The sequence below is a fragment of the Bubalus kerabau genome, chromosome 9 (assembly GCF_029407905.1).
Source record: "Bubalus kerabau isolate K-KA32 ecotype Philippines breed swamp buffalo chromosome 9, PCC_UOA_SB_1v2, whole genome shotgun sequence".
Lineage (NCBI taxonomy): Eukaryota > Metazoa > Chordata > Mammalia > Artiodactyla > Bovidae > Bubalus > Bubalus kerabau.
Genome location: NC_073632.1, coordinates 92,397,015 through 92,423,900, shown reverse-complemented (window position 1 = coordinate 92,423,900; position 26,886 = coordinate 92,397,015). Strand labels below are relative to the sequence as shown.

The 26,886-nt window shown below is 40.6% G+C and overlaps 2 long non-coding RNA genes across 2 annotated transcripts in view; both read left to right on the top strand.

The window, feature by feature from the left end:
- Window positions 1–26,886, top strand: part of LOC129620121 (uncharacterized) — a 255,079-nt gene that overhangs the window by 90,366 nt on the left and 137,827 nt on the right. The window lies entirely within an intron of this gene.
- Window positions 4,629–26,886, top strand: part of LOC129620123 (uncharacterized) — a 139,119-nt gene continuing 116,861 nt past the window's right edge. The window contains exons 1-2 of the long non-coding RNA XR_008698393.1: window positions 4,629–4,687; window positions 22,766–22,856. This is a non-coding gene — a long non-coding RNA (uncharacterized LOC129620123). The remainder of the gene's footprint in view (window positions 4,688–22,765; window positions 22,857–26,886) is intronic.

Here is a 26,886-nt window from a genome sequence, read left to right as displayed (position 1 = left end):
TTTGGCCCATTTTTTTGATTGGGTGGTTTATTTTTCTGGAATTGAGCTGCAGGAGTTGCTTGTATATTTTTGAGATTAGTTGTTTGTCAGTTGCTTCATTTGCTATTATTTTCTCCTATTCTGAAGGCTGTCTTTTCACCCTGTTTATAGTTTCCTTTGTTGTACAGAAGCTTTTAAAGAAGACCATAAATTCTTCCAAGGACTCCTGAGACTCTGAGTGGAGTAGAATTTGACAGCCATTTTGACAGATTATAAAGATAATTAAACATTTGGAATATCAAATGATATTATGGCTTTTTCTTCCATTAAGATGCTTTTAGGCTGGTACTATAGATAAAATTGTTTAAAATAAAACAGCAGACACTTTTAAACACCTCTTATTTGAGAAACAAATCAGTCATCGGGAATTGCAAAACTAAGCTGCTTCCCCTGGACCCAAAGAAGGGGAGAAACAGACAGTACACAGTTCATGGCAACATAATGATGAGTACTAAAATTAGAAATTAGGAGAGAGCACCATGGGAGGTGCAAGAACGAGTGTGAAACAGTCTGGGAGAGGTCAGGAGAGATTCCGGGAGATGCAACCTTAAGGGAGGGGAGGGATGTGGGTAGAAAGGATTCCAAGTCATGGGGCTGAGAGAAAGTGTGGCTTATTTGGGCTTCCCAGTGGCTCAGTGGTAAAGATTCCGAAACCTGCCAATGCAGGAGATGCGGAAGACAGAGGTTCAGTCCCTGGGTCAGGAAGATCCTCTAGAGGAGGAAATGGCAAGCCACTCCGGTATTCTTGCTAGAAAAACCCCATGGACAGAGGAGTCTGGCTGGTTACAGTCCATGGGGTCACAAAGAGTAGCTTATTTAGGTTTAGGTTGATTGTAATAAAGCAGGGTGGGGGGTGGAGAGAAAGAGAGAGGGAGGGGGTTGTATGTTTGGGGACCACTATTACAGAAAATTATTTCTTTTAGGTTGAATTCTTCATTTGAATCACAGAAATGGAAAACTACTTGAATCTCCATTTTCTTGATTCTCCCAAGGGTGTATGTGACTAGTATTCCAGATGCTGGAGAAAAATTAATCCTCTCGTTATATACACTAAGGTACTAAGGGTATATATACCCTTAAGTACTAAGCCTTAAATCTCCCCAGAGCTTCAAGTTAGAAAGGTCTGGGGATGACTGAGATGAATAAAGGCAACTATTGAATGTGACTGTTTGGTAGAAAGTTTTTAAATGCAAATTACCTTTGCTTTTAAGTTTGTTCTTATTTCTTCTAGATTTGGAGATATTTCTCTTTTGATTGGCTGTCCCTCGCTTTCTTCCCATCCTTTCGACCTTTCTTCTTCTTACTTTGAAGGAGTCCCCAAATAATTAGCCAATTAGGGCTTTCTCTTTCTGCAGGGGACCAGAGTCTTTGTTCAAAGCTTTAAGTGTGAGTGAGTGATAGTTAGTCGTGTCCAACTCTTTGCAACCCCATGGCCTGTGTAGTCTGCCAGGCTCCTCTGTCTATGGAATTCTCCAGGAGAGAATACTGGAGTGGGTTGCCATTTCCTTCTCCAGTCAAAGCTTTAAACCTTAGTATAAAGCCTATACTATTGTGTCCATTCATATCTTCTGCCTTAGATTTTAAGCAAACTTTTCACAGCCAGCATCAAAGTCATGGTTTCAGTCACGGTAAAGATGAAGTATAAATTGGTCGCAGAGAAGGTGGTATTTAGGCTAATTTGAAAAAGAACTGTCTTTTCAAAGTGACTGATTTGCTAAGGGTAAATTTCTGTGACAATTTTCCAGGCCCTTAACAGTGAAGAAATCTTTTCTTCCTTTCTTTTTTTTTCCCCCTTTTTGTAAAGGTTAACGTCTTCAAATGTCCTCCAAACAATGTGTTTCTTTATACGTTTTTGCAGTTCTGGTTCACTTACATTGCTGGGTAGGGAGTTAATCGGTGTCTCGCATAAATAAGTCACTCCTTTTGAGAGCAGATGAAGATGCAGCGTCTGCCCTTTAACTCTGCCAGCATGCTTTCTGCCAATCAGGACACAGTCTCCATTTAGAAGGGTTCCATCTCTTTGTTTCAGGGGCTCCCTGGCATGAATGAGGAATAAGCAGGATTAAGTTCATGAAGGTTGGCCCACAAGTTGGCATCTTCTCATAATGTTGCATATGGGACAGGAAAAGCAACCCTTGTGGCCTCTTCAATTTGTGCTGCATTGGCATAGAGAGGAAGGATGCGCTTCTTTCATCTTTAACCAGAAGAAATGCCTGTTTCCTCATCTAAGTCTGGAATCTAAATTCTGTACAATGCACAACATTGTCTAGGGAACTTAGAGCTTAATGATTTTTATTTTTTTGAAAAGCAGGCTAAAGGTACTAAATTTCATGCCCTAGATAGTGGGTGTTGTGTTCCAAGGAGGATGGTCAACTCAGTTGAATAGGGTCCAAATCCAGAACAGTTGTGGCTTATTTTCCTGACTGTTGTGTGGACCAGACCACTTGTTCCTTTCATATCATTACTCTGGTTATTTGTCGTTGCTCTTCAGTCGCTAAGTCATGTCTGACTCTTTGCGACCCCGTGGACCGCAGCACAACAGGCTTCCCTGTCTTCCACTATCTTTCATCATTTGCTCACGTTCATGTCTACCGAGTCGGTTATGCTATGATTTGAAAAAAAAAAAAAAAGCAAAAACCCTATGTCAATTGAATAAAGCCACTGTTGGCGTAGTGAATACAAAATCTTCTCCTCTTAATGATGGAGAAGTAAGCTGTTTTCTCACACAGATCATCAGTTGACATATTATTCAATGGAAAAGGCTGAGTTTGGTGGGCCCTGACTGACCCATTATGAAAACTCACATGTTCCTAAGTATAACTGGTCTGTTCTCATGGGCCTCTTGCAGCGCGGTGATGGCATGCCTTGATGTAAAATGCATCCCACATCGCTTTGTTTTGATCTTGACAGTTTCTGGTGTCACCATTGCTTTTTGGTAAATCTTAGGTGACCGAAGCATCTAAATGAAAATTTCCCTTCTGCCAGCATGCCACATAAATGCTATTACTGCTTCTGGAATCCTTATGAGCACCTCTGTACATCCAACAACTGCATCAGCTTTATTGGAAGTGAGCTGGTTCCTGGGCTGGTGTTTCTCAGAGAAGGGCATGTTGAGTACGGCAAAGCTAACTATGAAATCACTTTGATAAGCAATACAGAAATCTTCATGGCAGCACATTTTCCTAAGGTTTCCCTTCTTTCTAAAGCAAGTTAGTATTGATCCAAATTTTCTAGATATTTATGGTAGTAAATTATGTTTTTCACATTTTGAAATTTCAGGCTGTACAATTCTCCTGCCATTATTGGGACCAAACCTCATTTTCCTATTTCAATTATACTTTCAAGTTGTCAGGAGTTTCATGTAGAAATTGAAGTGGGAATCAAGGCTTTTGTTGTTCAATAATTCCTTTGTGACCTGATATTTAGATATTGAGGGCATTCTAAATGAAAGGCAATATTCAAACACTTCAGTGAAAGTAACAGTGCCACTATTTTACAGTATTGGCACAAAAAATATTTTATAACATGTTTTCCTTCAACGTATTGGCTTAAAAATGTTAAAATGATAACCTAAGGGAGAATTATTATGATTGTATTTATAACAAAGAGCTGTATGTTTTTGTTTCTAGGGCTAAGAAAATGTACAACTCCATGGTCTCATCAGAAGCCTATTACTTTCACATTTTCACATTCATAATTTCCTCCCTTTGTGTGATTCTAGCTAATATTTATAAGCAGCAAGAATCTTGTACTTAAAAGCACTGAATCATCTTTATGTACAAAAGAACTCTATTAAAGGATATAATAAGATTTTGAAAATTAAAAAAAGAAATGCTCAGACCATTGACTTGTAATAGTTCATATAACAGATCACATTCAATGAGGCATGTTTGATCTTACTTTTCAGTTTCTAGGCTGTTATTTCTTCTACCTGATTTTAGAGAGGCAAAGTAAGATGACATGAAAGTGAGAGGGGAGGGACCTGGGGAGGGTCTGCAGAGATTACAGCGTTTGGGCACTGTTACTCCCAAGACGGCTTTCCCCATGGGGCCATGGCTGCCTCCGGGGGAACCATCGGTGGAAGCTCTGCCTTAATCCAGCACAGAGGCACCCAGCCAGCTGGGTTCCTTCCTGCCTTCCCATTGGGTTTGCAGCCTCAATCCCTGCCCCAGGCATTTTAATTCTTTGGTCTGCATGCACCCATTGGTGTCTGAAAAAACATCAGAACCCTGACCTGATCTCATGATTTCTCTTACCCGTCACTCACCACTTTCAGTAGCCACATCTTTTTGTTGTTCATGGTGTTAATTTTTATTGAAGTATAATTGATTTACAATGTGGGGTTAGTTTCAGGTGTAGAGCAAAGTGAATCAGTTATATATAACTGATTCACTTTGCTCTACACCTGAAACTATATATATCATGTATATACACCCTATTTTAGATTCTTTTCCCATCTAGGTCATTATAGAGTATTGAGTAGAGGTCCCTGTGCTAAATAATAGGTCCTTGGTGGTGGTGGTGGTTTAGTCACTAAGTTGTGTCTGACCCTTGCAACCCCATAGACTGTACCCACCAGACTCCTCTGTCCATGAGATGTTCCAGGCAATCATACTGGAGTGGATTGTCATTTCCTTCTCCAGGGATGGTAAGTCCGTATTAGCTATCTATTTTATATATAGTTGTATGTATATGTCAATCTCTCAATTTCAGTGGCCACATTTGGTGGCTTTTGATGAAGAAGAAGAGCAGTTGTTAGGTACAGTTTTGTACATCAGCACTCTGTTCTCTTTTGTCCTTCACTTTCAGTGCATTTTAGTATAAAATGCAGGTGGAACTGGGAGTTCAGAGAGTTCCCACTGGCATGCTTTTCTGGGCGGCTTGGGGGGGCTTGAGAACCACTGTGGAAGTGAAATGAGCACAAGGTCATGGGAGAGTGTTGACTGAGCATTAATTACTGCAGTTTGAGCTTAGATTAAGTCAAGTCTTGGTTTCTCTTAGCTTTTCCTGTTAGGCGGGGCAATAATATTCTTAGCTACTTATGTGCCATGTGGTTTGGATAAAAACATGGGATAATACATAAAATAAGTTTTTAAAGGTCATAATCAAATGGAATGCTATCACTTTTACTATCATTATTATAATAGAGGCCATATTTCCTTCCTCAGGGGAATCTTCCTGACCTGAGGATCCAACCCACATCTCCTGCATTTCAGGCAGGTTCTTTACCACTGAGCCACCAGGGAAGCCCTACTATTTATCATACATTGTCCTATATGCTTTTTCTGCTTTGTCTTTTAATTCTTAAGAGATTCCTATGATAGCAGCTGTTATTATTATCCTCATTTTAGAAATAAAGACATGAAGTACAAAAGAGATTAACTTCTTTAGTATCCCAGAGCTAGTAGATGGTTACCTTAGAAAGAAAGTCTGCATTGTGTTGAAAGTCACATTTTATATTCTCATTCCATTTGTTCCTGTAATTATGTGAAAGTAAACTAGAGCATCACTCAGTGCTGGTCTAGAAGGAGCTGAAATGAGACCACAGTATTTGGTTAGTGGATAACTGAACACAGCTGTTGGAGGTGTGATGTCACAAAAGCACAGACACATCCAGGAAAGATGGGCTAATTAATCAATAATGACTGAGACATTGGACAGTTCCTCAGGAGTATCAACCAGCTGGGAGGAGCTGATGGACCAAGCCGTGCTACAGGTCATTAACTACAACAGTCATTATTCCTAGGAAATGTCTTATTTTGAAGTTAATACTCTGGCTTGAATATGCATATTTAAAGCCATCTGCTTGAATTCTTTTGTAGTGGATGGACTGAACGAGCTGTGATAAAGTTTACAAACGGTGCTGACTGTAGTTCTCTAATGCAAAATAGAAGAGAAAACTTGTGTACGCGTAGAAAGTGTAGCATATCTAAATCCTCTGGACTCCATTTTTTGGTCATAGACATTGGGACTTATATACATGCCTCTTCCCCCCACTCTAATGAGAAGCATAATATCCTGCCAATAAGATCAAATATGCCAGCGTTTACCTACAGAGCTAGCAAAGCAATGCTCTCAGGGGAATATTGAGCTACGATAAAGGCTAAAGGTGATGCAGAGTGGGGAAGATAGAAAGGAAGAGGCAAGGAGGAAAGGCAGAGTTTCAAAGTTGGCATAAAGAATTGGTAAAATGGAAGACATTAAAGAAAAGGAAGAGAAACATACATGACCTTCTAGAGAATTCTAGTCACTTGGTCTTTCCCTTTTCTTTCATTCTATCAGCGCCTTGCACAGTTTCTATCTTCCCTGCCTGTTGGTTTCACATTTCTCACAGAATCTATCATCACTTCCACCACTCTTCAAATACCCTAACCTCCTCCTCATTACCCGGATTCTCACTAGATCATTTCCATTCCTAACCAAGGCCAAGATGTGAGCACCTCACAGAGACTGATGACATGGAGGCTTTCAAACCAGTGTTGTTTAGACTGGTGAAGGAGGAGGGAAGGACTGATGCCGAGCTCAGCTTCCCTGTTATTCCTTGCAATTCCTGATGGCCTCAGCCTTGCACACCCCACTAGGCAGAGCAACCTCTGCATGTCATCAGACACTCCCCTTTATAGAAAGTAGTTTAGTCACCTTTTGTTGTGAGCACTTGTGCATGAGCCTTGCTAGCTGCGAAAACTTGCTGTCTCACTTTTCCCCACCTCAAGGAGCGATCAAAGTTGCCTCCTTGTCATGTAGAATACTGCAGTCTCTTTTTGCAAGAAGTTCAGGTAAAAATAATGTTCTCCAGTGACATTTTAGTTCCTCCTATAGATTGGTCCCTTGGGAAGTGTTAACCTGACTTTCTCCATAATTTTACTAACTGGGTGGAACTCGCTCATCTTCCGTTATCTTTTTCCTCTCTTCGATTCTTCTCCCACACCATAGCTCTCTCATACATACACATTTGTAGACAATTCTAAAGAGTAACATGGAAAATTACATTACCATATATAAAATAGTCAATGGGCATTTACTGTATGTCTCAAAACAGGGGCTCTGTATCAACCTAGAGGGGTGGGATGGGGAAGGAGATGGGAGGGAGGTTCAAAAGGGAGGGCATATATGTATACCTATGGCTGATTCATGTTGAGGTTTGACAGAAAACAACAAAATTCTGTAAAGTGATTATCCTTCAATTAAAAAATAAATAAAAATTTTAAAACTTAAAAAAAAAATATATATATACTCTAATTTGTCATTTGTGTTTTTGATTTCGTTCTTTTATATCCTCCAGGACTGTACTTGATCAATTACAAGGTCTATTTCTACAAACATCAAGTCGATAGTCTATAAACATGTTCAATTTCAAAGTTGAAAACATTGTTTTTCTCTTAATCTTGTGCCCATTAGTAGGTATCAGATCAGTCGCTCAGTCATGTCCGACTCTTTGTGACCCCATGAATCTCAGCATGCCAGGCCTCCCTGTCCATCACCAACTCCCAGAGTTCACTCAGACTCACGTCCATCGAGTCAGTGATGCCATCCAGGCATCTCATCCTCTGTCGTCCCCTTCTCCTCCTGCCCCCAATCCCTCCCAGCATCAGAGTCTTTTCCAATGAGTCAACTCTTCACATGAGGTGGCCAAAGTACTGGAGTTTCAGCTTTAGCATCATTCCTTCCAAAGAAATCCCAGGGCTGATCTCCTTAGTAGGTATAATCATGTCTTATAAAGCTGCAAATTTGATATGCTAGTGCTAGTAATTTATATTGATTATTAAATATTTGGTATGTATTAAGCACCTTACTATCTATCATTTTATTAATGCTTCATAACAGTTATATATAATTAGTATCATTTCCATTTTACAGATGGGAAACTGCCATGTAGAAAAATTAATTAGGTCACATCAAAAATGAAGGACTGAGCCAGTATTCAAAGCCAGAGCCATCTGAATATACAGCCTTTTTAATGATTATAGTCAAATTCTCTGACAAGCCTCTACTTTCTCTGCACTTCCCTACTTTCTAGACTCTGAGAGGAGGGTGGCAATATCATGTTGATATCATCTAGTAGCCAATGCAACATATACTTCTCAGTTGTTATTGGTTGTGATTATTCTGCTGCACCTTTTTCTTGTGGTTCCTATGACATCATTTTATTCTGGTTATTTCTTATTGCAATCACTCCTCGGTCTTTTTCAATGGCAACTTAATTCTCTTGCTCCATGAATGTTCCTTAGGTTCCAACCTTGAGCACAAAGATCTTACCTACCCTCACAGTGCCAACTCAGTCATTCAAAACTCTGTCTCCGAAGTAGTTTTGTCATCTGAATTTAATAATATTATTTCTAGCTGTCTGCAAGATATTAACACATGGAAGTTACATAAGAATGCAATAACTAGAAGGCTGAACCTTTAATCTTCTCAGAACTGCTTTTCTGTGAGTTTGAACCGTGTTGTTCATGATCTTACTATGTTCCCAAGCTTCTTTGGCTTCCTAGACTCCTTCTTGGCCCCACAACTAATAAATATCTTTTATCTATGCTGGGGACTGAATGTTTGTATCCCTCCAAATGAGGATGTTAAAGCCTTAATCCCCAGGGTGATGTTATTTGGAGGTGGGGCCTTTGGGAGGTCACTGAATAGTGAAAGTGCAAGTTGCTCAGTAGTTTCTGACTTTCTGCGACCCCAGGGACTATACAGTCTGTGAAATTCTCCAGGCCAAAATACTGGAGTGGGTAGCCTTTCCCTTCTCCATGGGGATCTTCCCAACCCAGGGATCGAACCCAGGTCTCTCACATTGCAGGCGGATTCTTTACCAGCTGAGCCACAGTGGAAGTCATTAGGTTAAGATAATTTCATAAGCATAGTGATCCCAGGATGGCATTAGTGCCCTTATAAGTCAGTGAAGGGACCAGAGCTTTCTCTTTCCATCATATAGGGTAACAGTGAGAAGACAGTTGTCTATGAAGCAAGAGGAGGGCCCTCATCCAGAAACGTAGTTGAAATGGTATTTGAAAAGGAGGAGGTGCTAATGATCATGACATATTACTTATGACTGACTTATTTTTACCCACTTGAGACACCCAAGAACACATGCAGTAGAATGTACCATGTTGAGATATTTTCCTCTTGGCTCTGAGAAAAGATCATTGAAATCTTTGCTAGATAGTGTTGGGTGAGCACATTATTATTCACTTGATTGTTTTTTCCTAGAGTGTGGAAGTCTCAATTATAGGACGTTAAGAGGCAAAGTAATTTCCCTGAGCCAGAACAAGTATCCTCTTCCTTTTTGCATGTGGTTTCTGAAGTGTCTCATGTTCTGTTGGGTACCTAATGTTGTGCTGTGCTTAGTTGCTCAGTTGTGTCTGACCCTTTGTGACCCCATGGACTGTAGCCCACCAGGATCCTCTGTCCATGAGATTCTCCAAGCAAGAATACTGGAGTGGGTTGCCTTGTCCTCCTCCAGGGGATCTTCCCAACCCAGGGATCAAACCCAGGTCTCCTGCATTGCAGTAGGATTCTTTACCAGCTGAACTACCAGGAAAATACCTAGTAAGGTCTCAACAGACGATTGGTGAGTAAACAGCATGTTCAGATACTGGAGTGGATGCTGGTGGTGGAGCTTTGTGTTCAGAATGCCTTTAGAATGTAGGTTGTTGCTGGACGGTATGAGTCTCTTTTTCTCCATGTTGATTCTAGAGTGAATTTAAAGCCTCTTGTAAAGCCCTTGCACCAAATATCCGCCTAGGAATAATGTTTTTCTGAATCCATGTCCAATGTAGACATCTACCAATTGATGGTTATCATAATTAATTTTTCTAGTGTACAGATGTTACTTATAAAAACTTTAAAACACACCCTACCACTCTCATTTATGTGCTTACTATCCTAGAGAGATAAACTTTAAACTGTAGACTGAGCATTTCTCTAAATTTCCCATGTATTCTCTTAAGACTTGTAATTCTGTGGGGACTCCTCTTTGTTCTATCATTCCACCCCTGGCCTTATGTTCCTTTGGAAATCTCTCCACTCTGATGTGCTATCCCCAGACTGTGAAGGGCCTCTGGAATGCACTTGGTAGAGATCTGAAGTGCCTTGGAGAGATTACTCATAGTTCTGACTCTCTTACTGCCTGCAATTGGCTTCTTTCTGGCTGAACTGGGAGCAGACAGGACTGGAGCACCCTAGAGTGGTTTCTTCCAACTCTCTTTTCCCATCCCAGGCTTTGATATGTCAGCCCATGCATCAGTGAAGCTCCTGGGAAAGTGCTGGCGAGTGGGTGCAGATTCAGACCCTGTGACGAGTTCCTAAGACTCCAGTCCATTGTGTTAGTTCGCATGTGGCTATTTGTAGTTTGTTAGAGTTTGGCAGTTTTCTCCATACCCCATCGATGTGGATTACTCCTCTTGATAGAATTAAATTTAATTCCTCCTCCTCCAGAATTAAAACAACCAATGGTCTCTCTTCTTCTGAGAAGGGTTTGTCACGTTTTAGGATTTAAGTCATTTTGATTTTTTACTTTCTCAGCTCTGGGATGGATTTTAAAGAAGACTATTACTGGTAGCTCTTCTCATCTTAAGGGTGGGAGAAAGACATGGTCTTCTGATATTCCCTAGATGCCCTGAATTGCCCCTGTACATTTATTCTTTCCTCATCCTCATATACTGTGCTTCCCTGCTGGCTTAGTCAGTAAAGAATTCTCCTGCAATGCAGGAGACCACCTGCAATGCAGGAGACCTGAGTTTGATCCCTGGGTCGGGAAGATCCCCTGCAGAAGGAAATGGTAACCCATTCCAGTATTCTTGCCTGGAAATTTCCATGGACAGAGGAGCCTGGCAGGCTGCAGTCCATTGGGTTACAAGAGTTGGACACCAGTTAGTGACTGAACCACCACCATCCTCGTATGCCTCCTTATGTTCAGATGCTGGAAAACTAAGAACTCCATTTAAGCTTCCTTGCAGCCAAGGTTCTAGGTATGACTTAAGTTTCACTAGTTAGATGTACTCCATGAGATACAGGGGAAAATGTGAATCTGAGGTTGTCTTTCTCTTGCTTCTCCCATTTCTTGCTGCCCAGCATGGTCACAGAAGCAGTGGGTGTTTCTGTGACTGTGTTAACACAGGTCCCTATTACCTGTCATTAGTTTTGTGTTTGTAGAGAAGCAGGTCATGTGGTATGAGGCATCTTTTTATCTGATTAGTGGCTGACTCTGCAGTGAACAATAGTCTCCTAATCTCTGGATTGTACTTAAGACAGAATGTTTTGGGACTTACTACTTGCAGAGATGACTTCCTGATGTCCCAACAGTCTGACTGTCGCAGAGACAGCAAATGTCTTGATAGCCCAGTGCTACAGTGGCATCCTGAAAGGCAATGTCTAGAACCTCCTTTTTTTGTCTTCCCAGTGATTTTGTAGGAACTTTGACAAATTCCTTTCAGCTTAAAAGACATAGAATCACTATCATATTTTTCATTTATATTGACTTCTGTCATTTACAAAGCACTTTACCTTCTTTTTCTCACCTAACCCTGCTGTTTCATTGACTCTAACATACCATAGATTATAAAAGTTCTGTTTAATATGTATCACTATTAAAGCAAAAAATTATTTTACTTAACCGTGATAAAATGTTTTCTAATCACCTGGAAAATTTATTTTGCTCTTACTGTAAATGTACTTTGAATCTTTCCCTTAGCCCCAAATGAGTTCACCAGGTACTCTCTCTGACTTTTGGCTTGAAGTGTAATAGGTGCATTATCATAACAGACAAGTAATAGAACTAGGGAATAGATCAAGAACATCTGCCTTGCTTTGTGCCATGCTGTGCCACATTAAATCCTGGAGTTTTCAGTCCAGAGGCTCCCAAACTTGGGTTCAGCAGAGAAAGAGGTTGGAACAAAGGGACTATGTGAATACAGCCAGGGAGATGGGTCGAGGAGGTGGTGACAGGACCATGACCGTGTCTTCAGATTAGCAGTGGCTCAGCTCTTTCTGGAGTCTAGAGTGGCCCTAAGCAGCAGATTGGTCCAAAACACTAATGTGGATTGTTGAAAGTAGCCATACATTGTAATATGCATCTGAATTTCAGTTCCTAAAATGGAAAAATATGCAATTATAGTCAAAGAATAGTCTTTTAATAACCATAATACAAATAAGGAGATCTAGGCTCAGGGATTTTGATGACTAGTAGTAGCTGGTAAGAGGCAGAACAGGAATTGGACTTGAGTCTTTTGAAGCTAAATTCCATGCTCTTTAGACCTTGGCCATCTATTCAAAGCTATGGTTTTTCCAAATGTGAGAGTTGGACCATAAAGAAAGCTGAGCGCTGAAGAATTGATGCTTTTGAACTCTGGTGTTGGAGAAGACTCTTGAGAGTCCCTTGGACTGCAAAGAGATCCATCCAGTCAGTCCTAAAGGAAATCAGCCCTGAATATTCATTGGAAGGACTGATGCTGAAGCTGAAGCTCTGATCCTTTGTCCACCTGATGCAAAGAACTGACTCCTTGGAAAAGACCCTGATGCTGGGAAAGATTGAAGGCAGGAGGAGAAGGGGATGACAGAGGATGAGATGGTTGGATGGCATCACCGACTCAATGGACATGAGTTTGAGCAAGCTCCAGGAGTTGGTGATGGACAGGGAAGCCTGGTGTGCTACAGTCCATGGGGTTGCAAAGAGTCAGACTTGACTGAGCTACTGAACTGAACTGAGCTGATAGCTGCCTCATATATGCAAGCTTATGGATATGAAGTAGTAAACTAAATTGTCAAAGGGAAAGACCAATAAAGTTTGTCTGGATCTTGTGACACTTTCTTATCATTTTAGAAAAATCACTTAGACAAGAAATTTTCAACCTTCAGGGCTCAGCTCAAAACACTCAAATGGATGAGAATTTGAAAAGTCATTTCCTTGAGCCTTTTCATATCTTTCAAAGCCTACTTCATCCAGTGCGGTGCGCATGTGACGATATCATCCCACAGCTAAAAACAGAGTCTATTTCTGCGATGCCTTAAATTCAAAGAAAATGAAACAAAATCCTAGATAATGACACCCATTTTAGAGTCTGTGTCCTCCAGGGATCAAATAAAAGACTCAACAGTATGTCACTGAGAAGGACTGAATCAAGAATGAGGCAGATTTAGTGATACCTCCTTAGAGTAATGATGAAGTACTGATTTGTCTAACCTGTCTCCTTTTACCAGCTAGACTAGGTCACTTCTAATTACCTTTCCTTTCCTGGGCTATATATAGATAAAGGCTTGGGATATTAAAATGTCTTGTAGGCTGGTTATTTAATTGCTACAGAATTGATTTCATGAAGGAAAGAAAAACAGATTAGAGTCCACGATGTAAATGTGAAACATGACAGACGGCGGTGTATGGCTAAGGTCTATCAATAGAACTGTCAGCCCTCAGTTTCTAGCTGGCCATCGTGGAGCCTCATAATACGAGAAGAACACATCTGACAACTGGAAGAGCAAATGTAGCTGCTTGTCCCTCCAAAATAGCAAGAAAGAGCATATTTTTGTCTCCTCCTTTCTCATGTTATCGAGCATAGTATACATGATCAACATTTTTAGATTGGAATGACTTCCCTTTTTGGTTATGAAATGTTCGTGCTTTTCTTTTGCTCTTTTCCCCCTAGTTTCTCCCTCATTTTGAGATCACAGGAGGTGATGGCACATTCTATTGTGGACACTAGAGAACTAGGTTTCATATTCTTGCTATGTCTCATTACTACAAGCCAGAAAAGACACAAAATGCATTTTTTGGGGGTTTTGTTTTTGAAAGATCTTGCCATTTCAGACACAGAGAAAGGGGATAATAAAATCATAGACAATAGATTTAATATTACTTTAGTATTCACTACTTAACAGTCATTTGTCCAACGAATATCTATGGAGTTGTGGATTCGGTGATGAAAGAGACAAGGGCCTTGTTCTCCCAGTCTTTCCTTTCTAGAGAGGAGATGCACCAGAGGCAGAAAAACAAAGACAGGTTATGATAAGTGTAATGAAGATATATTTTATTTGAATACATCTGTTTCTTCATTGCCTTCATTTACCTTCATAAGATGGTGTATTTGTTTGTTGAGGCTATCATAATAAAATGCCACAGATTGGTGGCTTAAACAACAGAGATTTATTTTTCACAGTTCTGAAGGCAAAGAAGTCCAAGACCAAAGTGCTATCAGGGAAGGTTTCATTCCTCTTTTGGCTTGTAGGCGGTCACCAGCTCGCTGTGTTTACATGGCCTTTTCTCTGTGTCTGCACAGAGCCGGGAGCGATCTCTTGTGTCCCTTCTTATAAGAACACTATTCCTGTCTTATCAAGTCCCCACACTTATGACCTCATTTTACTATCATTCCTTCTTTAGAGGCCTCATCTCCAAATACAGCTTCTCTGGGGGATTAGTGCTTCAGCACATGAATTTGGGGGAACTCAAACATTCAGTTCATAGCACGTAGAGTAAAGGGATATGGTTTGAGGGTTGTCAATGTGTGTGAGTTGACAGAGCAGTTTTATGAGCATGATCATTGATAACTTCCTGATAAGGTAACCTTTGTGCAGAGACCCAGCTGCAGGAGGTGAACCAGATGGGTAACTATGGGAAAAGTGGTGCAGGCAATGAACTAACTAGTATCAGTGCCACTTGTTAAACAAGCATGATGTGTCTGAGAGGCAGCAAGGAAAACAGAAGGTCTGGGCTGAGCCAGAAGGCTGAGAAGTCTTGGGGGTAGCCCTGTAGGGAAGTGGGCCTTGGCTTGATCAATCCTCTGGCCCCTTATATAGCAAATATTTTGTAATGACTACCTTTCTATTTGGAAATAAAATTCATAGAAAACATAATCTAACCACACAAATACATTTAAGATGACCATATAGTAAGGCATTATACAACACACGGATCACAATGACTTAAAACATGCAGCAAATAAAAGCAGACGAGCTTTGTAGTCTCTTAATGAAACTTAAAGCATCTGTTTTCCCTAATGACTTTGATGTAAATATTCTTATTGAACCTATCAATATAAAGTGTATATGTAAATAGCATAAAGGGAAATTTAGAATATAAACTCACCAGAATTTCTGACAAAATAAGATCTGAACTAATGGCTTTTTCTTTAATCAATTTCTTTGCAATGTGTTCATATATATGCAACCCTGTGTCGTGTTCTTTATTAACATGATGTACCTTGTGACTAATAGTTCCAAAATATGGGAGAAATATTGTGTTTCATTCCTTTTGGCTAATATGAAACTGCACATTTTTGGCATAAATGGGGGAAAGGATGTTAAAATAAAAATACAATGGAGTATTACTCAGCTATAAAAAGGAACAAAATGGGATCATTTGTAGAGATGTGGATGGGCCTCTATAGTCTGTTATACAGAGTGAAGTCAGAAAGAGAAAAACAAATATCGTGTATTAATGCATAATACAGAATCTAGAAAAATGGTACAGATGAACCTATTTATGGGGCAGAAATAGAGACACAGACATAGAGGATGGACATACAGACACAGGATGGAGCAAGAGAAGGGTGAGTTGAATTGGGAGAGTAAGATTGACATATATACACTGCTGCTGCTGCTGCTTCTGCTAAGTCGCTTCAGTCGTTTCCGACTCTGTATGACCCCATAGACGGCAGCCCACCAGGCTCCCCCATCCCTGGGATTCTCCAGGCAAGAACACTGGAGTGGGTTGCCATTTCCTTCTCCAACGCATGAAAGTGAAAAGTGAAAGTGAAGTCGCTCAGTCGTGTCTGACTCCTAGCCACCCCATGGACTGCAGCCTACCAGGCTACCATGTATAAAACAGATAACTAGTGGGAACCTGCTGTATAGTACAGGGAGCTCAGCTTGATGCTCTGTGATGACCTAGATGGGCTGAATGAGGGTATGGGAGAGACACACAAGAGGGAGGGGATATTTTTAAAACTTTTAGTTCATTCATTGTGTTGTACAGAAGAAATTACTAGAACATTGTACATCAACTTTACTCCAATAATAAAATTTAAAAATTAAAAAAACATATAGAGCTTTGAATTAGAATTCTGAAGAGACACTGAGGAAGGGTAAATAAAGTGTTGCAAATGGCCTAAAAGATCCTGAAAGGTTAGGGAACATGAGGCTGGAAGGACATGATACACAAGAGGGGAGTTTACTGGATCTGGAGAAGAGCAGGCTGGACAGAGCCAGTGGCCTGAGGTTTTGCAGACGACCTGGATTTAGGATGGCATTCCAGGGCCAGGGAGGGGAAGAGCCACCTGCCACCAGTGAAAACATCAAGTGCCTGAACACATGAGAGCATTTCTGGCCTATTCTTTCATAACCTAATTTGCTGGGCTTCAAGTAATGTACCTCATGATACCCATGTGTCTGGGATATTTGGGGTAGTTTTTAGGCATATGGAGGATGGAACGGTTTCTCTAGTGGCTCAATTCCTTTGATTTATAAATATTTATTTGGAATATATATCCTATAGTATTCAAAAATATCTCAGAGTATACGCCCAGCAGCGGGACGGCTGGATCGTGTGGTAGTTTTATTCCTATCTTTTAAAGAAATCTCCATACTGTTCTCCCTAATGGCTGTATCAGTTTACATTCCCACATGGCTCTATGGGTAAAGAATCCATCTGCAATGCAGGAGACACAGGAGACACAGGTTCAATCCCTGGGTCAGGAAGATCCCCTGGAGGAGGAAATGGCAAGTGGGTCCAGTATTGGACCCTGGAGAGTCCCATGGACAGAGGAGCCTGGCAGGCTGCAGTCTGTGGGATCACAAAGAGCTGGACACGGCTGAGGAGACTTTTCTTCACACCCTCTCCAGCATTCATTGTTTGTAGGTTTTTTGATGATGCCATTCTTACTGGTGTGAGGTGACACCTCATTGCATTTTTGATTTGCATTTCTCTAATAATGAGAGATGTTGAGCATCTCATGTGTTTATTGGCCTGGAGCTCTGTGATGACCTAAAGGGGTAGGATGGCGGAGGGAAGGGAGGCTGAGGAGGGAAGGGAGATATATATGTAATTATGATTAATATGTGTTTTTGTATGGCAGAAACCATCACAAAATTGTAAAGCCATTTTCTACCAATTAAAAAATAAATAAAATTTTAAAGTAAATAGAAAAAACAAGCAAAAAATTTCACTTGATTTTTAAATTCTCTCATCCCATACTAAACATCAACTGGGAGGGTAGAATAGAATAAAATATCCCACTTCATGATTTATGTATAATTCAAATTTAAAAGACAACATGTTAATCTCTTTCCCTTTACATCTACGTATACTTCTTTATATATCATGTCAAATCTAGTTATATAATATACATTATATAAATGCACGTTTATAGAAAATATAAATACTATATATATAATTAGATTTGATGATATGAGCAATTGGGTTAGATTATGAATATGCTTTAAAAATTAATAATGGTTTAATTAGGGTTTCCTTTCTGTAATTTTGGAGTTGGAGAAGTAAAATAAATGTATAAGAAGATATATTAAATATTGAGTGTTTTTATCCCTTCAAAAGTAGATATTAATTCTCTTATAGCCATAAAGATTGTTGCAAACCTTAGTACATAGTCAGGGAGGCGGTGGGGAGATTGGATTGACATACATACACTACCATGTGTAAAACATAACTAGTGGGAACCTGCTCTATAGCACAGGGAGCTCAGCTTGTTCTGTAATGACCTAGATGTGTGAGATGGGGGTTGGGTGGGAGGGAGGCCCACAAAGGAGAGGATATATATATATATATACACACACACATATAACTGATTCACTTCATTGTATAGCAGAAACTAAGACAACATTGTAAAGCAACCTCAATTTTATACCCCATTTTAAAAAATGTTGTAATCACTTGGTAAATTGCCAGGTTTCGGTAATTCTATCTAGATGCATCACATGTTTTTGGAGCTATGAAACAATATTCTATGTCCTTGGTGTCAGATGTTGCCAGATTACAGGCTACAGGAAAAAAGTCATTTCTTGAAGAGAAAATGGGAAGAATAAGCCTGGACTGTACTTTCCAGATTTTCCCTTTAAGAATAACGCATTGCATTATTCCTACTTCCTTGGGAAGAAGGAGTGAAGGGGAGAGGAGAGCCTAGAAGAGTCACAATAACGTAGCACTCTCTGCATGGAAGAAAACATGGTAAGTGGGCAGCAACATCCCTTTCTAGTGAGAAGGAAATCTTTTCTGCCTGCAGTTTGAGAGTAGAACTTATGGTTTGCTAAAAAGTAATCAAATCATGTGGTCATCCACCCTAGGTTGTATTCAAAGACACACACAGTATAACAAGTGGATTCCTATTAGCAAGGATGCAGTGTTTTCTTCTTGACTGGAGAATTAACTATTAAAGCATCAGATTTTAATTCACAGACGTTGAATCCTGATGAACCAAAAGGATACTCCCAAGTACTGAGGATTTTGCCTTGAGGCTCTCATTCGAGCTTGAACAGACTTTGAATGAATCAGCTGTAGCAGTTGCCTTTTTTAATTTTTTTGGCTTCGTCATTATATTTCATATTACTGCAGCAACAAATAAGATAAAAATCATTACAGAAGAAGCTTATTAGACTTCAGCATTTTGGTTATGAGCGGCCTACTTTTACTAAATATGAATTTAAATCACTGTAAAACAGAAAAAAGAAACATTACCTTCTGGTAATTTATGGTGATAGACTAAAAGCCCTTTAAAAAATAAAAGGAAAATGAGCACATTAAGTTTGGGAGATAGAGGCTTTAATACGCTAAAAATTTATGTCTGATTCCAATTTTGTTCCATTAATAATAGTGTTGATTGGGTTGGTTAGCTCAAGTTTGGAGCATACATTTTTCTCTGTTATTTCTCAGGGCTGAGTTCCATAGGTAAAGGTTTTATTCTCATAATCTCTTACAAATATCTCAGAAAGTGTCTCACTGATCATAAAGATGTCAGGAAAAAAAAAAAAGAGGAAAGGGAAGTTTTCATTGTATAATAGAAAAGCATGAGACCCGAAGTTAGTTTAGAAAGGGAAAAGGCATAAACAGGTGCCTCCACACCAAGGATCTTCCTCAAGCTTATGCTCAGTCGCTAAGTCATGTCCGACTCTCTGAGATCCCATGGACTTTAGCCCTCCAGGCTCCTCTGTCCATGGGATTCTCCAGGCAAGAATACTGGAGTGGGTTGCCATTTTCTCCTCCAGGGGATCATCCTGACCTAGGGACTGAGCCCCTGTCTCCTGCACTAGCAGGCCGGTTCTTTACCATTGAGCCACCTGGGAAGCCAAGGATCTTCCTATTATTACCTTATTTGGATGTACATGAGTCTTAGAGGCAGAAATTGCTACTATTGAAATGTGGAGATGTTCATTAATTTGTCCTGGGTCACAAGAGGTTTTGGGATCCAAGTCTGCTTGTGTGTGATTCCAGTGTGTGTTCTTGATCCACATGCCACAATGCTTCTCAGGCACTGAGTTCTATTTGGTAAGCTTTTTAGTATTTCTATAAAATAGGAATAATTGCCAACATCAGATTATTGGTGTCAAAATTAAAATGGCATCACATATGTGAATGTGCTTTACAAATTCTAAAATGCCCAACAATGGAGATGATGTTTTTTGGATATACGATTGAAAATCCAATTTCATTCTTAAAGTGGGAAGGACACTTTAAAACACTCATGCCCTCAATGTCGTGTAGTTCATTCAAGCTATCTTCATAATTAACATGAACAATAATAAGTCCACATTACTTGAACACTGTTGCCCAAACCAATATGTACATAGGAAATCAGGATTGCTAAGAGGAAAACCTCTGCAGCCACTTTGATGCTGCTAATTGACCAGTGGAAACCATTATGTACATCAGGGTGGTTTTCACGGGTGGGACACATAGCCGTAACATAGAAAAATTTAATACGATTAAAATTTATGAAAAAGAGAGAAATGTTGGTGGATTGTTATTGTTTAGTCACTTAGTTGTGTCCGACCCTTGTGACCCCGTGAACTGTAGCCCGCCAGGCTCCTCTGTCCTTGGGATTTCCCAGGCAAGAATATTGGAGTGGGCTGCCATTTCTTTCTCCAGGGGATCTTCCCAGTGAGGAAGAACCCACATCTCCTGCATCGCAGGCTGGCTCTTTACCACAGAGCCACCAGGGAAGCCCGTGTTAAAAAAAGAGATTTTTTTCCAGGTACTGTCAGAGAAATTCTCATGCCTACTAAAAAGGAAGAGAGGGGTATACGTAGGGGAAAGCATTGATATTGTTTTACCCTTCAAAAATGCATCTTTTCATTCGTACAGAGTAATCAGATACCACTGACGATTTCTGGCTCACAAATCATTTGCAAACTGCCTGGCTACCCCTCACCTTGATTTATCCTTGCCTACACATTTGTCAGCCATCAGAACCACCTACAACAGCTTCCTCTCAAACAGCGTGGTTAGTAACAAATCCCCTCAAAATGAAAATAAATGTGTGCGGTCGGGTGACACCCTTCCTTTCTCCTCCTTCCCCATGGCTGGGGCCCATTTGGCATCAAGCAACACACTGTCCAGATGGTGGCCATTTCTCTGCTCCTGCTTTAGCAATTCTCTGCCAAGGCACCGAGCGCCAGTTTTCCGGTGAGAATCTGCTTGCAGGAAGAGGGTTGCTTGGGTTTGTCACCTCCTTTGTAGTCTACAGCTGGGGCTATAGTGAAACAAGGGCCATGGCCAGAGAAGAGAGGGGAGGCAGGCTGAGAGGGAGTGGTATGAAAATAGAGAATGAACAGGATGGAAAAACAGGATGCACTTACCTGCGTGACCTTTGGTAAATTATTTGAACTTGTGGACTTCAGTTTTTTCGTCTCTGAAATGAGAGGGTTGAACTGAATGTCATTCCTAACATTCCACAATCTTGTGACCATTTGGTGAATGTGCTTCAGGAGGAAGTCTGCGCAAGATCCAGTCTATGTTACTGTGATGACTCTGTTATGGCCAGCCAGCAATTTGGGGGAGGAATAAATAAGTTTCAGATACATGTGGGAGCTAGCTTATTTATAGCAAAACTAGGTCTGCCTGATGAAACATTTTAGTGAGATCCTAATTTCAGACCATCGTGTTCTTCAATACTAAGCAGAGTTTTCTAGGCAAGTACAGATTTCTCGTCTGCATTTGTCTAATTAGTATTGTGTTATTGATGCAGAGAAGTAGGATTTACTGAGTTTCTACTGTAAAAAAGGCCTTGGGGACATTGTGGTGAATAATCTGGAGCCTAATATCTATGGCTCACACCAGCAGACCACAAGCAATCTTTCCACAGGAGTGCCAGATTATTATATATGACCTTCAGATATTTTTTAACCAAGTGGAGGCCATTCTGAAAGGTTCCCAGAGGAATCTGACCTCATCTTGTTTTCCTACTCCGGCCGCTAGAGCAGCTGTGTGTATTGCTCAGGAGTCCTGGACAGGTTCTGGAGCTGTCCAAGGTTGCCACATTCCAGAGAGGGGGCCTGTAAGAGTTTCACAGTGCTCTGTGAAAATCTCTTTTCAACTCCACACTCTGCTGTATGGGTATAAATATTTCTTTGTAGATTCTGTTGTCTGATATGTAAAAAAAGTAGAAGTTAAGAAGAATGCTTGGGGTAAAACAGTTTTGCTGCTTTCATATTTAGCTTCAGTTCAGTTCAGTTGCTCAGTTGTGGCTGACTCTTCGCGACCCCATGAATCGCAGCACGCCAGGCCTCCCTGTTCATCACCAACTCCCGGAGTTCACTCAGACTCACGTCCATCGAGTCAGTGATGCCATCCAGCCATCTCATCCTCTGTCGTTCCCTTCTCCTCCTGCCCCCAATCCCTCCCAGCATCAGAGTCTTTTCCAATGAGTCAACTCTTTGCATGAGGTGGCCAAAGTACTGGAGTTTCAGCTTTAGCATCATTCCTTCCAAAGAAATCCCAGGGCTGATCTCCTTCAGAATAGATTGGTTGGATCTCCTTGCGGTACTCTTATCCAAATCATGAATCATTCCTCCATCAATATGTTTTTAATAACTATTTTGAATGTATAATAACACTGACTATTTTGTCACAATCTACCCACCTCTCCTTCCCATTTAAAGTTTCAGTTGGAGCAGGGGGTGAGATGTGGTATGAGTAGAGCCTGACAGAAAAAACAAACCAACAAACATAGTTTTCTTTTCTTTGACTATGCTGGGGTTGTGCATACAATTCTGGGACTTGCCTGGTGGCTCAGTGGTAAAGAATCCACCTGTAATGCAGGAGGTGCAGGAGACATGGATTCAGCCCCTGGGTTGCAAAGATCCCCTGGAGAAGGAAATGGCAACCAGTACTCTTGCTGGGAAAATCCCATGAACAGAGGAGCCTAGTGGGCTACAGTCCATGGGGTCATAAAGAGTTGGACACAACTGAGCAACTGAACACACTGTGAGGTGGTATAGTTTATAGCTAAAGAACATGTTCTTTGGAGTCAATATCATCTTAGTTTGACTTATTGTGGGACCTTGGACAAGTTCATTTAGAAGTCATTTGCTAAGTATTTTTGAGCATCTCTTGGGTCCTATGGCAGCATATGGACACAGAATTGTTCATAGAACAGAAGTAAACAATACTGTCCATGTTAGATTCCCTGGAAAAATAGAAGGAATATGAAAAGTATTTGGTAAATGCTAGCTAGTTTCTAAAATTTCCTTGTAGGTCTGAGCATAGATGATACAGGCTTTGTTTCTCTTTCAGAATTCCCAAGAAATGAATCAGTTTCCCAGTGAGACTCTGCTCTAACAACCATTATACAGTTTCTATGGGCAGATATCCTGGAGGTTTTCAAGTATGTGCATTTGTGTGTGTGTGTGTGTGTGTGTGTGTGTGTGTATGTGTATGAAAAGGCATGGGTGTAGGTGAGAGAATGAGGACTGGCCCAAGATGATATGTATGATACAGCTGGATCCCACTGTGTCTCAAATTCTTCTTTGTAAGAGGTGAGCTACAGGGGACTCCTCTAACTGACATTCTGCCTGAATTTACTCAATTTTCTTTGTGGAGCCTTGTCAGCTCTGGGGTTATCAAGAGTTAGGATGTCAGTGTAGAAAACAATTCAGCAGGTGATGTAGATTTCTCTTCCCCACTCAACAAGCAAATGTTTATGCTTGTGTGCAGACACTTTTGTTGGTGTTTTAGAGCGTGAACACACATACACACGTACTTTAAAAAACTTATGATGGTATTTTGGAGGTATAAGCTTTGAGAGGGTAAATATTAAAATCCATTTTGTTTTGTTCAAAGGGAGAACAATTGTGTCCTCTTATTTTTTTTAAATACAGATAATTTCTTTTAATTCTTTATCAATTTTTAAAATGTTTTCAAAATGATCTAAAGCCATCTTAAAAGCCGTTCTCTAGAGTTTTTCATGATACTCCAAGTACAACCTCGGATGTAAAACTTTTGTCAATCACTTGAAGGTTTCTAAACTTCCAAATTAATCCTAGTGGCATTGGAAAGTTGCAAAAAGAGCAATGGGCTTTGAGTCAGGAGTTGGGGTCATTGGTCAGCCCCAGCCAATAAGTTCCTTGAGAAAGTCACCAGCTGGTTTTCCTAGAATAAGAATCTAGTCTTTCAGTTTAATTAATTTCTCTGAAACTTAATATTCTTATTTGTGAAGTGGATGTGTTGGGAGTTCAGTTCAGTCACTCAGTTGTGTCCGACTCTTTGCGACCCCATGAACTGCAGCATGCCAGGCCTCCCTGTCCATCACCAACTCCCGGAATTAACCCAAACTCATGTCCATCAAGTCGGTGATGCCATCCAGCCATCTCATCCTCTGGCATCCCCTTCTCCTCCTGCCCCCAATCCTTCCCAGCATCAGGGTCTTTTGCAATGAGTCAACTCTTTGCATGAGGTGGCCAGAGTATTGGAGTTTCAGCTTCAGCATCAGTCCTTCCAATGAACACCCAAGACTGATCTCCTTTAGGATGGACTGGTTGGATCTCCTTGCAGTCCAAGGGACTCTCAAGAGTCTTCTCCAACACCATAGTTCAAAAGTATCAATTCTTCAGCTCTCAGCTTTCTTCACAGTCCAACTCTCACATCCATACATGACCACTGGAAAAACCATAGCCTTGACTAGATGGACCTTTGTTGACAAAGTAATGTCTCTGCTTTTTAACATGCTATCTAGGCTGGTCATAACTTTCCTTCCAAGGAGTAAGAATCTTTTAATTTCATGGCTGCACTCACCATCTGCAGTGATTTTGGAGCCCCCCCCAAATAAAGTCTGACACCGTTTCCACTGCTTCCCCATCTACTTGCCATGAAGTGATGGGACCAGATGCCATGATCTTAGTTTTCTGAATGTTGATTGTTGGGAGTAGATTGCCTCAAATGCGGTTTTTACTTGATCCTTAAAAATTGTCTGGCTAAAATGCCAAACATAAAATGCAGTCCTGAAAATTCATTGGAAGGACTGATGCTGAAGCTGAAACTCTAATACTTTGGCCACCTGATGAGAAGAACTGACTCATTAGAAAAGACCCTGAATCTGGGAAAGACTGAGGGTAGGAGGAGAAGGGGACGAGAGAGGATAAGATGGTTGGATGGCATCACTGACTTGATGGATATGAATTTGAGCAAGCTCTTGGAGTTGGTGATGGACAGGGAAGCCTGGTGTTCTGCAGTCCATGGGGCCGCAAAGAGTCGGACACGACTGAGTGACTGAACTGAACTGAAAATGCTGAAGACATTATGCTCAAGTGCTTTGTATGTCTCATATCACTTAATCTTCATGGTGACCCAGTTACTCACATTTACAAACAAAACCCTGAAGAAATTTTAAAAGTTTCCTTGATATCTCACACTGAGTAAGTGATGGCCATCCCCAGCCTAAGTTCTTAGCTGCCATCGGGTTCAATAAACCCAAATAGCTTCTATATGTCCAGACTTACTTAGCCTTAGCTCTGTGATAGGACACAATGACACATAAAATAGAATCTTCTCTATTCCTATGAGTTCAAGTCAAGTTTAGGAAACAAGCATACAAGCAAACAAATAAAATTCTTTGAAGCAGTTGTATTCTTACCCATGTGTCACTGTCTGAACAGTTGTATGATGAAGGGAGAGAGAAGTTTAAGTTTAAAATCTATAAGATGGGGATGGAATTGGGAGGGGAATTTTCAAACATGGGTAAGATTTGAATAAACAAAGAAGATACAGGGAACTACCATAGAATGTGAATATATCAAGAACAAAGGCAAGAAGGTATAGGCAATGGTGATGCTTTGTGTGAGCTGTAAGACCTGTGTAAGACAGAGCTGGTCTAAGTATAAGAGGCTTCTTAAACTTTGGGTGGAAAGTTAAGAATTGCCAGCACATTTTAAACTTTTAAGTAAGGAGTATGAGCAAATATAGCTCCATGTGTTTGGTCAGGTAGTAGTCAAAGCTATGGTTTTCCCAGTAGTCATGTATGGATGTGAGAGCTGGACCATAAGGAAAGCTGAGTGCTGAAGAATTAATGCTTTTGAACTGTGGTGTTGGAGAAGACTCTTGCAAGTCTCTTGGACTGCAAGGAGATCAAACCAGTCAATCCTCAAGGAAATCAGTCCTGAATATTCATTGGAAGGACTGATGCTGAAGCTCCAATACTTTGGCCACCTGATGCAAAGAACTGACTCACTGGAAACGACCCTGATGCTGGGAAAGACTGAGGGCAGGAGGAAAAGGGAATGACAGAGGATGAGATGGTTGGGTGGCATAACCGACTCAATGAACATGAGTTTGAGCAAGCTCCAGGAGTTGGTGATGGACAGGGAAGCCTGGCATGCTACAGTCCATGGGGTCACAAAGAGTCAGACAATGATTGAGTGACTGAACTGACTGATTGACGCTGCAGGAAGACAGAGAGAATGGTGTGGTAGATTGTGGATTTAGACTGTAGAACAGGTAGCAGGAAAGAAAAGTTCATTCTGAGTGACGTCTGAAGAACAAAAATAAATTTGGGGACAGTTTAGTTATAGGGAATAAGGAAAGGAAATATCAAAGATGCCTTTTTTTTTTTGGTGGATTTCTAATAAATGTTAACATTGCCATATTGCTCTGTTGCTCTGTTTAAAAATAAGAAGGAATTTCTGAGTGAAGGAAAACAAAGAGGGGAGACCTATAAAACTTTTTAGAAGCTGGGACCCACTTAGTGGAAAGGCACATTTGAAGAAAGATGTCTAATATTCCATTTTGAGGGGTATGTGTGTATGTGTGTTGTGTGCATGTGTGTTTTCTTATAATATAAACTCCCCGTTATTCCAAAACTTCTATGAAGTCTGCTTTACTAAAAAGAATATGTGAACATTCCTTTTAAAAAAATTTTAATGGGATAATTGCTTTACAATGTTGTGTTGGTTTCTGCTGTACAACAACATGAATCAGCCGTAGGTATACATAAGTCCTCTCCCTCTTGAACCTCCCTTCTACTCCCTACCCTATCCCACCCCTCTAGGTTGTTACAGAGCACCAAGTTGAGCTCCCTGAGTTATACAGAAACTTTCCACTAGCTATCTATTTTACATATGCTACTGCATTAATATTACCTGATTTCTCTGATGGCTCAGACAGTAAAGAATCTGCCGGCAATGCAGGAGACCAGGATTTGATCCCTGGTTTGGGAAGAACTCCTGAAGAAGGGAATGGCAACCCACTCTCGTATTCTTGCCAAGAAAATTCCACGGACAGAGGAGGTTTGTGAGCTATAGTCATGGGATCAAAAAGAGTGAACTGAGAAACTAATACTTTCACTAATCTATTAATATATGTATGAACACTTTTTGTTTCTTTGTTTCCTTGTTTTCTGGTGGAAATAAAGGAAAGGAGCTGAT